The sequence below is a fragment of the Palaemon carinicauda genome, chromosome 34 (assembly GCF_036898095.1).
Source record: "Palaemon carinicauda isolate YSFRI2023 chromosome 34, ASM3689809v2, whole genome shotgun sequence".
NCBI lineage: Eukaryota > Metazoa > Arthropoda > Malacostraca > Decapoda > Palaemonidae > Palaemon > Palaemon carinicauda.
Window position 1 is genome coordinate 2,997,953 of NC_090758.1, and position 15,000 is coordinate 3,012,952.

The following is a 15,000-nucleotide window of genomic DNA, read 5'->3' on the forward strand; positions in this document are numbered from 1 at the left end:
TAAAGCCCTCAGAAGGATATTGGGAGTTAAATGGCAGGACAGGATTAGAAATGAAACTATAAGAGAGATTACTCGAGTACCATATGTGGATGAGATCATGATGAGGGGTAGATGGAGATGGTTTGGGCATGCTCTTCGCACTCCCCAAGAGAGATTAGCTCACCAAACGTTCAGTTGGGCTCCAGAAGGCACTTGAGGAGTTGGAAGACCCAGGCCTATATGGCTTAGGACTATAAAGCACGAAGTAGGAGAGGGTGAATGGAGAAGTATTGAATCAAAAGCATAGGATACAGACGTAGGCGAAATCTAACCGAGGCCCTAGGAGGAGATGATGAGGTTTATTCGAATAATTTTAAACCATCTACATTCCACAAAATATCACAAGCAAGGAAAGACATTGAAGTAATCACCACAAAAAAGAAAAAAAAAAAGACACCTGGAAGAATACAAATATCAAGCAATAAAAGTTCCAGACACAACAGAACTGGAATAGGAAATAAGTTTGCGAGACAAAGTGTCTTCATATTTCATTGTGATTACCTTCCATTAGCGGCTGGAGTCCTATAAGGATATGTCAGTCACGTCCGCTGCGTGAAATCCTGCGAGGAAGAAATAGGAGACTTAGAAATTCCTTTCTGGTTTCCGAAGGGAACGGAAAGTTATAAGAATTATTTGATAAATATTGGACAATAAGAAGGATTTCATAGTGCTCTATTATTATTATTATTATTATCATCATCATCATCATCATCATTATTATTATTATTATTATTAATGATAATAATAATAATAATAATAATAATAATAATAATAATAATAATATTATTATTTTTATTATTATTATTATTATTATTATTATTTAATAATAATAATAATAATAATAATAATAATAATAATAATAATAATATTATTATTATTATTATTATTGCCTTAGTATAGGGACACTTTTCAATTCTTTTCTTCTCTTTACCTGTATTATGCAAACATGTAGACCTAGAGAGAGAGAGAGAGAGAGAGAGAGAGAGAGAGAGAGAGAGAGAGAGAGAGAGAGAGAGAGAGAAACTGGGGAGAGGTTAGACATAGGAGTATAGTATGAAATAGACTTGAGGTTAACACTAATATTTATGCCTTTTTGTATAATATAGTTTTAATAGTGTTAGGTTTAGTGTTCACAATATATCATATATTTCTATTATTGTTATTGATAGATATACATTGTTAATATAATTTTAATGAATTAAAGTTTTGGTAGCCCATTAAAAACGCCACAGACTTGTAATATGTGGGATAAGAGTTTTCAGTACTGCCTATCCCCTGAGTCATTGCTCGCCATCAACTGGTACTCCCTGGTCCTTGTTTAGGTGGGGAGGGAGCTCAAGGACATTGCCATTCATGAGTTACCTTTAAATTTGTAAACTCTACATGTTAAAAACAATCTCATTGAGTTAATTAGAATCTGTAAATGAATTGTATGAATAAAAACGGGAAAAAGGGTTGGAAAATCAATTGTTAATCTTAAAAACAAAATAAGGATAAAAAGTAAAAAACCAAAAATATAACAACAAAAATAAGGACAATACTCGAATCTAAAAATCAACCAATAGAATTAACCCTGTTCGAAATAACGATCGCTGATTGGATGTCGCGGAATTGCAACAGCCAATTCGATGGAAGTCATCGTAGAAGGATTTTGCTGATTGGCTATTGGCTTTTCGCAACAGCCAATCACGTTAAGTTATTTTTCGAAAAGGAAGGCATTGATTGAATGATGGTGTTTCTATATCCCTCGTATATCATATTATCTCTTATCGTGTAGAATTTTGAGTCCAGGCGCCCCCCCCCCCCCCCGACCCCCATCAACTCCCCTACCTCAGAATCCAGCTAGATTTCATCTTCCAATTTCCTCCCGAGATTTCATCAGGTCCCTCGTCTTCAATCTTATCCATCAAACATCCTACAAGGATCTCACGTCCTTTCAAAGGTATCCTTTGAAGCCTTACATGTAATCCTTCCAGGATTGGACCAGAATATATTGATCTTTTATGAATATCTTCTTCATTTGGATGTCATAGTTGATCAGATTTATACAAGGTATGGAATGGTTACTGAATATCTCTATGATTTGGTAATAATTGATTTTTGAAAGAATAATAAGAGAAAACCCATGGGGTTGGTGAATCCCTTAATAGAGATTTAGCTAAAATTAGTGCATGGTGCAAATTATGGGGTATGAAGTTGAATCCTAACAAAACTCAAAGTATGATTGTAACTAGGTCAAGGTCGGTGGCTCCTCAACATCCGGATCTCAGTATTGATAATGTTTCTTTAGATTTGTATGACTTTTAAAATTTTAGGTGTGATTCTCGAAAGCAAATTTACTTTGGAGAAACACATTAGGTCTGTGTCTTCTTCAATTGCACAAAAAATTGGCTTATTGAGAAAGTTTTACAAGATTTTCGGTGATTAATCTATTCTGAAGAAGTGTTTTAATTCTTTCATTCTACATTGTTTTGAGTATTTTTCTCCTGTCTGGTCTTCAGCTGCTGATTCTCATCTTAATTTGTTGAACAGAAACTTACGGTCTATTAAATTTCTTATTCCTGATCAAGATATTAATCTTTGGCACCGTCGTTCAATTAGTTCATTATGCATGTTGCATGAGATTTTTCATAACTCTGACCATCTTTTACATTCAGATCTTCCTGGACAATTCCATCTTGTTTGTAATACTAGGCAGGCAGTTAATTCTAATAGCCAGGCCTTTTCCATCATGAGACTCAATACTACACAGTATTCTAGAAGTTTTATTCCAGCTGTTACCAAGTTGTGGAATGATCTTCCTAATCGGGTAGTTGAATCAGTAGAACTTCAAAAGTTCAAATGTTTTCAAGTTGACCAGGCTAACACGAGTCTTTTTATAGTTTATATATGACATATCTGTTTTGACGTTGTTAATAGTTTATATAGGACATATTTGTTTTGACGTTGTTACTGTTTTTATAATGATTTATTGTTAATTTATTCTCATCATTTATTTATTTCCTAATTTCCTTTACTCACTGAGCTATTTTTCCCTATTGGAGCCCTTGGGCTTATAGTATCTTTCTTTTCCAATTAGGGTTGTAGCTTCGCTAATAATAATAATAATAATAATAATAATAATAATAATAATAATAATAATAATAATAATAATAATAATAATAATAATTTGGTAAAAATAGATTTTTGAGAGAAAAATAAGTGAAAAAATTTAATTAATGCCTACTTATTGAGAAATATCTAATTTTTTCTTCTCCTTAATCTAGTAAAAATAGATTTTTTTACAGAAATTTTAGAGAAAATACAATACATGAACGCCTTCCTATTAAAGACAAAATTGTGTAATATCTAATTTTGCTTCTCCCTAATTCAGTAAAATAGATTTTTGACAGAAAATTGAGAGAAAATGCAAAAAATTACAATTAATAAATGCTTTTCTATAAAAAAAAAACCTGTGTAATATCTGATTTTGCCTCTTCATGATTAAGTAAAAATATAATTTTGAAAGAAATTTAAGACAAAATACTATGAATAAATGCCTTTCTATTAGCGCCAAAAATAAGTATTATTTAATTTTGTTTCTCCATGATTAAGTAAAAATTGAGTTTTGATAAAAATTTAAGACAATGAATAAATGCTTTCTTATTAAACACAAAATTAAGCAAAATATAATTTTGCCTCTGGATGAAATACAGCATGATTAAGAAAGTTTTTTTATAAGTAGTTAATTGCATTAACTTGATCGTTTTGAAATAATATTGAAGGTGCAAATACTGTTTTGATGAAAGAAAATGAATTATCTTAAAAAATTCTATCTCCTTATGTCTATTTCCGTCTATTAAAACAACAATTAATTTCGACAAATACTGTGCAAATACTCCTTTGATATAAGCAAATGAATTAGCTTCGAAAATACTATCTTTTTATGTCTATTTCCGTCTATTAAAACACCAATTAACTTCGACAAATACTGCTTGGATAAAAAATAAATGGATTAGCTTCGAAAATGCTATTTCTTTACGGCTATTTCCGTCTATTAAAACGACAAATGACTTTGACAAATACTGTTTAAATACTGCTTTGATAAAAAGCCAATGAATTATCTTAAAAAATACTATCTCTTTATATCTATTTCCGTCTATTAAAACAAGTAACTTCGACAAATACTGTCTAAATACTGCTTGGATGAAAAACAAATGAATTAGCTTCGAAATTACTATCTCTTTACTTCTATTTCCGTCTATTAAAAAAGCAAATATCTTCTACAAATACTGCTGTGACCAAGTTGTGGAATGATCTTCTTAATCGGGTAGTGGAATCAGTAGAACTTCAAAAGTTTAAATTTGCAGTAAATGTTTTTATGTTGACCAGGATGACATGAGTCTTTTTTAGTCTATATATTAATTATCTGTTTTATGTTGTTAATATTTTTTTTAAATATTTGATTTTAATTTTTTTCATTACTTCTGATATCGTTAATCTATCTCCTTATTTCCTTTCGTCACTGAGCTATTTTGCCCTGTTGGAGCCCTTGGGCTTATAGCATTTTGCTTTTCCAACTAGGGTTGTCGCTTGGCTAGTAATAATTAAAATAATGATAATAAAAAGGATTACTTTCGAAAACACCATCTCTTTACGCTTATATCCGTTTATTAAAACAGCAAATAACTTCAACAGTGTTTCAAAATAGCCAGCGCTACATGAGAGTGCCAAAAGCACCACCTATGTTACTGCGCCCTTCATTTTGACATTTCTTTATTTCATCTTTTTTTTTTTTTTTATTATACTCGGTTTTTATGTCCCTTCAGTATTTCCATTTGGGAGCTGAAATTGTGCGCCATTTATATTTTCCCCAACACTCGTCAGGATGAATTTGTTGGAGATCTGCATGCAAATTTTCGGTAGCAATATTCGCCGTGCAAGGCTGTAATGTCCCTCGCTTAAGACCAGAGCCATTTGAAAACGTTTCCCCCCCCCCCCCACAAAAAAAGAAACTTTTCCAAAAAAGAAGGAATGCATTTCGTACCAGAACTTAAAATCTTCTTTTCTGACTTGCGAGAATGTTTCATAAAAAAAATTTTAAATATAGAAAAGAATATGATTCTATTTTGTTGGGAGATACACTTTGGTTCTTATGAAATTTTTTTTGTTCTGTTTTCTAAATAATGAAACGTTTTTTCTTTATCTTTTTTTTTCGTGTATAATAGAAAGTTTCTTATGAAATATGTTTTATTTTTGAAAAAGGGAAACCTTTTTTTTTCAATTTATTTGGATGTTCACTAGAAAGGTTCTTATGATATATATTTTTTGAAGGCTCAAGCCATGTCGTCGTGATGGAAGTTCCTTAAAGTAGCTCCCTAAGGGATATATGTACTACAGTGATATTCCCAGAGAATTTTACCTTCAGGTATCTAAAATTCTAACTCCTGGCGCGAATATCCTTAAAATTTCTCCAAAGGATATCGCATAATATCAGCAGACGCATTCTTGACACGCCTCCATAGTAATCTGCACCCCAAACAACGTTTTGGATTCGAGGAGGATGTGGCAAAAGGGAGCCGTCCAAAGGCTCTCCCCGCTCTCGTAATAATATTGGGAATACAACAGCGCCATTCCCACGACGGCGGACAATCCTTTTTTTGTAGCGATCTCGCTCCGTGATATTTCCTGGTGATATAACTTTTCGATCGTTTTACAGGATTATTATTATGCTTTCTCCATCTTCTTCCGCCTCTAGAAAGTTGAGTATCGGGTCTTTACTATGAGTATATTTTAGCTCCTGTTTCACAATGAAATTAGAGTATTTTATTGTGTTTATGAGCTAGGCCAGTTACTGGAGGCGCCATGGCGCCGTCGTTCGTTAGGCATGTGTTATTTAGATAGCAGAACGACTTCCAGTTTTTAATAGCTTTATTTGATTGTTTTAATTATTTAGCTATTTAGGCAATTACTCTTGTAAAGTTTTGATAAAGTGCATAATTTTTGTTTCCCCCTTTTCTCTGTCGATCGTATAGTTAGAGTTTTCTTTCAGTGGAGACTGATACATCCTAGAATGTTATGAAACATTACACGTCTCTTCGGAGATTTAAGCGTAATCTCTTTTCCTCTGAGTGTAGCCTCAGGCTACAACCCTAATAACTGTGCCTTGAATTTTATTCAGACATGGCTAACTTAGGGTTTGTCCTGCTTCTTCCCTTAACCGTTGGTTGTGGTATACCATCGGGTTTTGGGATTTAGTCAGAATCTCAGAGTATTTAGTCTTATGTCGGCGACCTGCCGGCAGGGCAAATGGGTTGTAGGATACCATCATTCCTCTGCCGGCTAGGTGGCCGGCAATTGAGGTTAGCCCTCATTAGCCGCACTTGAAGTTATGGTAGGATACCATCTTCTCCTTGCGATTAAAAGACTAGTCCTATGTCACAGTACTCTGGGCTGAAGAGTAATTTTCTTTAGCCTAGGATACGTGGCACTGGAACTCTGGTTTTTCTTTGTTGAGGGGAGGCGGCAGTGCTGCCATCCCCTTAACAGTGTCGGCAATCTCTGGGTTGGAGAACTGAGTCTATCCTGTTCCCTGGGATTCTGCCGATACCAAAACAGAGTTTCTTTTACAGGTGGTAGGATTGACAATTTTTGCCAGTTCCTTTCAGACTCGTTACAGGACCCTGTTCCCTACCCCTCTGTCCTCTTTTGATGGCTGAGCCATTGTCTTTCTTTAGGCCGGCATCTTGCAACCTTCCTTTGCTGGTAGGTTGCCGTAGCCAGCCAGACTCCCTCTCGAGCCATGTCTTTGGCTGACGGCAGAGCATACTGCCGCCAACCACATCATCTATCGGCAATTGCCGGCCTAGCCGGCAACTGCCGGCCCAGCCGGCAGCCAAGATGGCTGCCGGCGACCATGATGGCCGTGAGAGGGAAGTCCCTTCTGTTCCCAAGGTTCTTCAGTCCTCCCTTGGACTGTTGCTACAGGTCCTGTTGCCGGGGTACTGCCGGCCAGGCAGGCAGAGATAGTGCTGACTCAGTTGGCAGCACGCCGACTGTACTGGTACTGCTGGACTTGCCGGCCGGCAGTGTATCGGCAATAGTACTGTAGCTGCATGGAAGCCTGAATGGTACATTCTCCCCTTCTATTAGAACCTTCTTTTTGGAAAAGGCAGTCAAATTAGACTTTTACATCCTTAATTACTGTATACATAATCAGTAAGGAGTAACCTTTTTTCCATGCTATCTCTCTCTCTTTAGCTAGCATGCCGGGTATGCCGGCAAGACCTAGCTATGACGGCTACATGCCGGCTGAACTACTGTATATCTTATACAGGTAGCCAGTATATCTGCATTATAGAATATGCTGCAGATAGAAAACTACTATATAATTTATACTAGTAGTTATTTCCAATATATTTTGGATATCCAACACAGGCATTTACTGAGCCCAATCCTATATTGAATGAATATGATTTCTTCAATATCCTGATTAAAAATCAGTATTAGGATTGCCCTACAATATTAAACACTTCAAGGCAGGAGTAATACACTCCTAACCCTTAAAGGGTGGAGCCTTTTTCCTTGAGTCTCCCTGATCAGGAGACTCTATATTTTAATATAGTAGGAAGAATACAGCAAATAGGCTGAGTGGGATATACAAATATATGTCTTTATTTTGCTTTTCCAGCTGGCTTTATGCTAGATGGACCATACTGTCATATGCTACTATGAAGGCAGCATAATGACTAGACTACAATACATGATGTACGGTAGCCAGTAAATTGCAATATAGACTTACTGCAATTAGAAAACTATAGTACCATGATACAGTAGTATTTTCTGACATACCTTGGGTACCCTTGTACGAGCATTCTGCTGGTACCGTTCATATATTGAATGAATAGTTTTCTTCAATATTCTGATCGAGAATCAGTCATCCTGACCCCACAGTATTAACATTATTTTGGGACAGTGATTTGATACTTCTCTACCCCTAGGGGTGAGAGTCCTTCTACTTGGAGTTACTCTATAGAGAAATCCCCATGTAGTTAATACTGAGGGGAAGCAACAGCATTTGCTCACAGGGGTACACAAGTATGTATCTCCTACTATCCCTTTATAGCTTACTATCCTAAGCTACTCTATTGTAAAGGACATTTGAATGTTGGTTGTCAAGGAGATAATCCATTGTGTACTCATTTGGTTTTCCTTTCTTTACAGGAGGAACACCAGATACCTTGTGCTGCAGTCCTCTGCAAGGCCAAGAGTAAGTATTTTTACGGTCATAATACTTGCAGGTTTCATGCCCCCTGCAATATTATTTCTGGATCCCTACATTATTGGAACCCACAGGTTTGCAATATATGTCAGACATTAATGTCCGAAGGTTTTGAAAATCCCAAGTCTACAGAGACTAGGGATACAGCTCAATATAAATTACGCAACTGGGTGAGAGGCTTTCAAAAGATCTCTCTGGGACCTTTCCTACCTGATGATGGGATGCTTAAGCTACTATTTCCGGAAGCAAGTGAGGAAACAGTAGTGCCTCAGGAGCTAACTACATCCCCTGACGGGCAGAAAACCTTTGAGATTAAGGGCAAGAAATGCCCCAAGGTAGAAGAGGAAAATATTGCATCGGAATTTCCTGTGCCGGCTTTAGAGCCATCGATGTCGACATCTTCGTCTTCTACCCCTAATTTGGATAATGTGGTACAATTATGTATCCAACTGAAGAATCAAATAGAGAGCTTTCATAGACAAAACGAAAAGCAGGAAGTAAAACGCAAGATAGATCCTTGTAAAGTTTCTCTTCTCGCTTCCCAGGGGTCAGTCAAACGACCCATGAATCAAGACCTACCAACATGCTCCATAACCAATCCCTGGAGGTTCGCGGAGCAGATGTCGATTTCAAATGGCAATCTCTGCATCTCAGAGAAAATAGGTGAAGTACCTTTGGACAAAACTCAATTTTGGCCAAGCTTTGATGCTTTCCCTAATTATTGGGTTTGACTGAAGTACGAACCAAAAACAAGAAAAGGAACGGAACCAAAGGAGGTCTTGATTCTCGACCATGATAAGGCACAGACTATCCTTTCAGGTAGTATAAGAAAGGCGGGTTATTCAGAGTCGAAGGTATTCTCACTGAATAACGGACACCCTTCCTTTCTTGCTCCTACTTCACTCTCATTTACTTCTGTTGCCAAAGCGGTAGAGGTGGGTAAGCCATGTCCCACATTCGATGAGTGCAAGCCTTTGTCACCAGCTTTTCCCAGACAGGAAAAGGATTGGAAGGAAGTCCATTTGACATTTTCAGTAGGAAAATTAGACAAGGATATCGCAAGTCTCCCTAAATTGTCTGAGTTGCTCTTATGTAATGAACAGGAGTCAAAGGAGAGACTTGCGACATCCCTTTCTCTACAAAACTACATAGAGTTGTGTTCAACCTACGAGAGTACCCCAGACATGCTCATGGTCATAGCCAAAATGCATATGGCTATCTTGGTGAAGGACCTTTACGCCTTCATGAAGGCTAGGAGAGCATGCAGAGAGTGTGTTCGCTGATGCAACAGTAAAACACGAAACAAGGAAGCTAATATCTTCCAACATCTGGGGTAAAGACCTCTTCCCACACGAGGTCACTAAGGAAGTAATTAAGAACACCACCATGGAGAACATAGGTCTTCTCCAAAAATGGGGCATTCCTTCAAAGAGAAAATCTTCTGTGGTTGTGGGTCCCCAACCTAAAAAGAAGATTAGAAATGCAGGAAATATCGGGGCTGCTCAACAACATCCCACTATTCCAGTGACCACGATGCTACAGGCAGATGGTCAAAAGTCTAAGCCTACTGAGTACTCGAAGCATAAAGACGCTTCGACTAGGAGGAACTTTCCCTCAGGATCGCAGGACCTTCGATCCTTCGGTCCAAAGCCTATTCAAGATGAGCCATTGATGGGAAACAGAAATGTCCCTACCATCATTTCCTTACCTTCTCCTACAGTTCAAAACCCTCCTGGAGGAGTATATCTGAGAGCTATAGACCATACAGGTAGTAAGAAAACTTTAGCTCATTGAGTTCGAGGGAAGGCTGCTTCGTGTTCACGAAAAGGACTCAAGATATCAATGAGCCATTCTGAACTTGTCGCCACTCAACAAGTTCATAAAAAAACAGCAAGTTCTGAATGTTAATCCTTCTGAACATATGGACCTTGTTCCAATTAAGGGTGTTCGTAGTCTTGTCAGACCTGAAAGGTGTCCTTCGGAACCTTCCAGTCAACACCCCCCCCCCCGTTCCTCCTATCTAGAATTCATGTTACAAAGAGTAACATTCATCCTAAGGAAGATACGTGTCGAACTCACAGTTCTAAGTATCTTCAAAGGATTGACGAACTTAGTCACGTCAAATTCAAGCCTAGAAATAGTTCAGGTATTAATATACCTGATCAAGAGGCTGGATTGGGCAACACAAGAAGTGTCCGACCAATGTGCATTCAAAGAGATGACCGGGTTCCTGGGACATCACGGATGCAAGATAGGCTTCTAGAAGTCTTGACTTTCTCCAGCTCAGGGGTTTCGATGTTTAAAAAACCATTGAAGCCCTCAGTCACATCAACTCTCCTCTCCTTTGGAAATATAAAAGGAGCTCGTGAGGTCTGTCAAGAGACTCAGGTATTCAGTCAGAATACCAAAACTCCAACAGGAAAAAGCGCTAATCTTTCCCCAATTCGCTATAGTGACAGACCTGGTGCTAAGGGCACACCGGAAAGATGCGTTAGGAGCTTGGAGAAAACACACATCAAACGCTTGAAGAGATGAAAAAAAACTGAGATCGGTCCCTCTTTAATCGCTTCTCTTACAGAAATTAGAGCACGAAAGTCCCAATACTCTGCTGGTTCTTTCATGGGTGGGGAAGCCCCCTCCACACAGATCAGGCTCCCTACGACTGATCTGGGACACCGAAGCGATAATAAGACGTCACATTCGAACGTCTCATTCAGTCTTGGTGAAGTTACCCATCCCTCTCTTGAAGGGACGGCACCTACCAGCAGTTCATTTACAACTGATCCACGATGTGACGGTGGATACTCTATTTCGATACAAACCGATAGAGTTGGAATGGTCCATGGGTGCAGACATATTCCCTCCCAGATGGGAACAAGTCCCGGAACTGCAATTCGACCTTTTCATCACGAGCGTCTTAAAGAAACTACCTCGCTATATAGCCCCATACGGGGATCCTCTAGTGGGGCTGATAGACTAGATGAGGCTGGTCCTAGCTCTGACCCTAGGTATATTTCCGAAGATTCAGAAATTAACTGCCTTCGTTTTATCACAGAGAACCCAAACCCTTCATTTCATGATTTTCTCGCTCTAGCGGTTAGAAAAAGGTTTGGGATCTCAAAAGGCAATATATAATTCTTAGAAGAATACAAGGCCAAGTCAACTAGAAGACAATATGAGTCTTCCTGGAAAAAGTGGGTTGCGTTTGTCAAAGCAAAAGGAATTTCAATGAACTTCTGTCTGTCCTTCTTTGTCCACCTTCATAGCCAAGGTCTGGTGCCAATACGATAAATACGTGCAAGTCAGCCTCGACTAGGCCTCTCCTATATGCCTTTCAAGGGGATCTGGCGAATGAAATCTTTAATAAGATTCCGAAGGCATGTGCTAGGCTTAAGCCCGCGGTACCACCAAAGCCCATCTCTTGGTCTTTGGACAAGGTCTTACATTATGCCTCATCTGTGAACAATGAAGATTGTTCTCTTAAGGATCTAACACAAAAGGTTTTTTTTTTGTTCGCTATTGCCTCCGGGGCTAGAGTTAGTGAAATAGTGGCCCTATTCAGAGATGAGGGTCACATTCAGTTCACAGAAGTGGGAGAACTGAATCTATTTCCTGATCCATCCCTTCTCGCTAAAAATGAGCTACCCACTAAGAGGTGGGGTCCCTGGAGAATCTGCCCTCTGAAGGAAGATGTCTCTCTATGTCCTGTAGAGTGTCTAAAGGTCTATCTTCGTAGAACTTCAGACTTCAGGGGAGGACAGCTCTTTAAAGGAGAAACTTCTGGATCAAATTTATCCCTAAAACTACTAAGGACGAAGCTCACCTATTTCATTCGTAGAGCGGATCCGGACAGTACTCCCGCAGGTCATGATCCGAGAAAGATTGCTTCACCACTGAACTTCTTTCAGTATATGGACTTTGAGCGCCTTCGTTCATACACTGGATGGAAATCATCCAGAGCGTTTTACAAACACTATGCAAAACAAGTGCATGAACTGAAACACTTCGTAGTGGCAGCAGGTAGTGTATTAAAACCTGCCCCCTAATTACTGTAGCAAACAGTTTTTGGTTTGGGACCTCACATGTCCTCGCACATGTAACGGATGAGAATCATCCAGAGTGTTCTACATACACTATACTAGACAAATCTATGATCTTAAGCAATATATGGTGATGCCAGGTAGAATATTTAACCTGCCGTCTAATTCTACGATGAACAGCTATTTGACTGGGACTGTCAATTAAAGGGAGAAGAGGTCACCCTTCTTAGGTGTGACTTCTTTTAATTAAGTGTTACCATGATAACACTGGCTCTGTTCAAAATCCCAGGTGTGGAATTATACAGAGCACTACTGCCGGTGTACGAAGTACACAGTGCAGATAGAAGTAACCAGTACATGAATTATGAAGAGAAATTGTTTTATAATTTTTCTTCAGTCTGAGAGTGGCACTCATCATTTTTTCCTTCAAGAAGGAAATATAGTCTTTGTACTTGTTGCAGGTATAATCCCATTGTCATACTACATTCGTTTTACTGAACATCTTTTAGTCATTTATTAGTAATAAATGTCTATTAGAATGTAGTGCGTCCACCTTCGCCAGACAATTGTATGTGTACAGGCCAAACTTCTTCAACTTACCAAAGTAAGTATCCCTCATATATTTGTATGCATCAAATAATAGATATAAGAGACACTGATGTTATTTTAGCAAATATACAACTATGAGACTATTTGTATATTCAGTGTGTACTTATGTTTGGTCATAATATGTATGTTAACCTCAAAATTCCTTTTCTACTGTCTAGAATGACTCTTCCCTGTAGGAGGCAGGAAGCACTAACATTGGTTATGATTAGTGATGGTGACGAATAACGGTAACGTCCCTTGTCTCATGTGGTCCCCATGACCATAGAAAAGGTTGCTATAAGGTTAAGGCACTGATTAAGAATCCACAGATACACTGATGCTCTGGTATGCTTCCATCACGACGACATGGCTTGAGCCCAAAAAACGGATTTTGAGCGAAGCGAAAAATCTATTTTTGGGTGAGATGGCCATTTCGTCCTGATGGAGCCACCCATCTCTTCTAAAAGAACAGATCTTCACAGTATCCCTCCCGTGGTACTGTATCTGTAACACCACGCTCAATGCTACAAGGAATGTCCGCTGTCGTGGGAATGGCGCTGTTTTATTCCCAATAGTATTACGAGAGCGGGGAGCCTTTGGACGGCTCCCTTTTGCCACATCCTCCTCGAAGCCAAAACGCTGTTTTGGGTGCAGATTACTATGGAGGCGTGTCAAGAATGCGTCTGCTGATATTATGCGATATCCTTTGGAGAAATTTTAAGGATATTCGCGCCAGGAGTTAGAATTTTGGATACCTAAAGGTAAAATTCTCTGGGAATATCACTGTAGTACATATATCCCTTAGGGAGCTACTTTAAGGAACTTTCATCAGGACGACATGGCCATCTCACCCAAAAATAGATTTTTCGCTTTGCTCAAAATCCGTTAATTTTGAAATATGTAAACTATTTTTTTATGTACACTAAAAAGGTTCTATGAAATATGTTTTATTTTTTAAATATAGAGACTTTTTTTTTTTTTTTTTACTAATTTTTGAATGAACACTAGAAAGGTTCTATGAAATTTTTATTTTCTGAAACACGAAACGTTTGCTTTTTTATTGTTTTTAAGATGTACACGAAAAAAATTCTATGAAAAATGTTTTATTTCTAAACTTGGAAACATTTTTTTTTTCATCTTTTTTCTTAGATGTAACTAAAATAGTTCTATGAAATATGTTTTATTTTTTAAATATGAAAACATTTTTTTACTATTTTTATATACATTAGACAAGTTCTATGAAATGTATTTTGTTTTTGAAATATGGAAACGTCTTATGATTTTTTTGGATGTTTACTAGAAATGTTCTATGAAATTATTTATTTTTGAAGTATGGAAACATTTTATGATTTTTTTTGAGGAGTTGATGTAAAGACGAAAAGAACATTTTGAAGAGACACTATAAGATTGATATCAACTTATGGGCACCAGTCGTGGTAAAATATACATCTCACTTGTAAAATTGATATCAATTTATGGGTATCAGTCGTGTTATAATATACATATAACTTGCAAGATTGATATCATATCAAGGGCACCAGTCGTGGTAAAATATAAATATCACTTGTAAGATTGATATCAACTTATGGGCACCAGTCGTGGTACAGCCCTGTATAACTGTATACAAATGATGCAAAATTTCTTGCCTTCAAGAATAAAGAATTGAGAAGGATTTTGGGAATCAAATGGCAACAGCATATAACAAATGCAGCGATTCGTGAGGTGACAGGTGTGCCTAATGTGAACGATATAGTTAAATTATCAAGATGGAGATGGATGGGACATATCTTAAGAAGGGAAGATGAGATAGTCCAGGATATATCTGAATGGAAGCCGCAGGGCAGGAGAGGATGAAGCAGACCAGGAGAAACGTGGCCGATGCCAATACAAATGGAGGTTGGATATGAGAATTAGGTTAAGCTCAAAGAAATGACACAGGAAAGATATATATGGCGTGAATTCATTGAGGCTTTCTGCATCCCGTAGGTTCCACAGGATTAAGATAAGACTTGTACTAGAAATGTTTTATGAAATATGTTTCGTTTCTGAATAATTGAACAGTTTTATAACTGA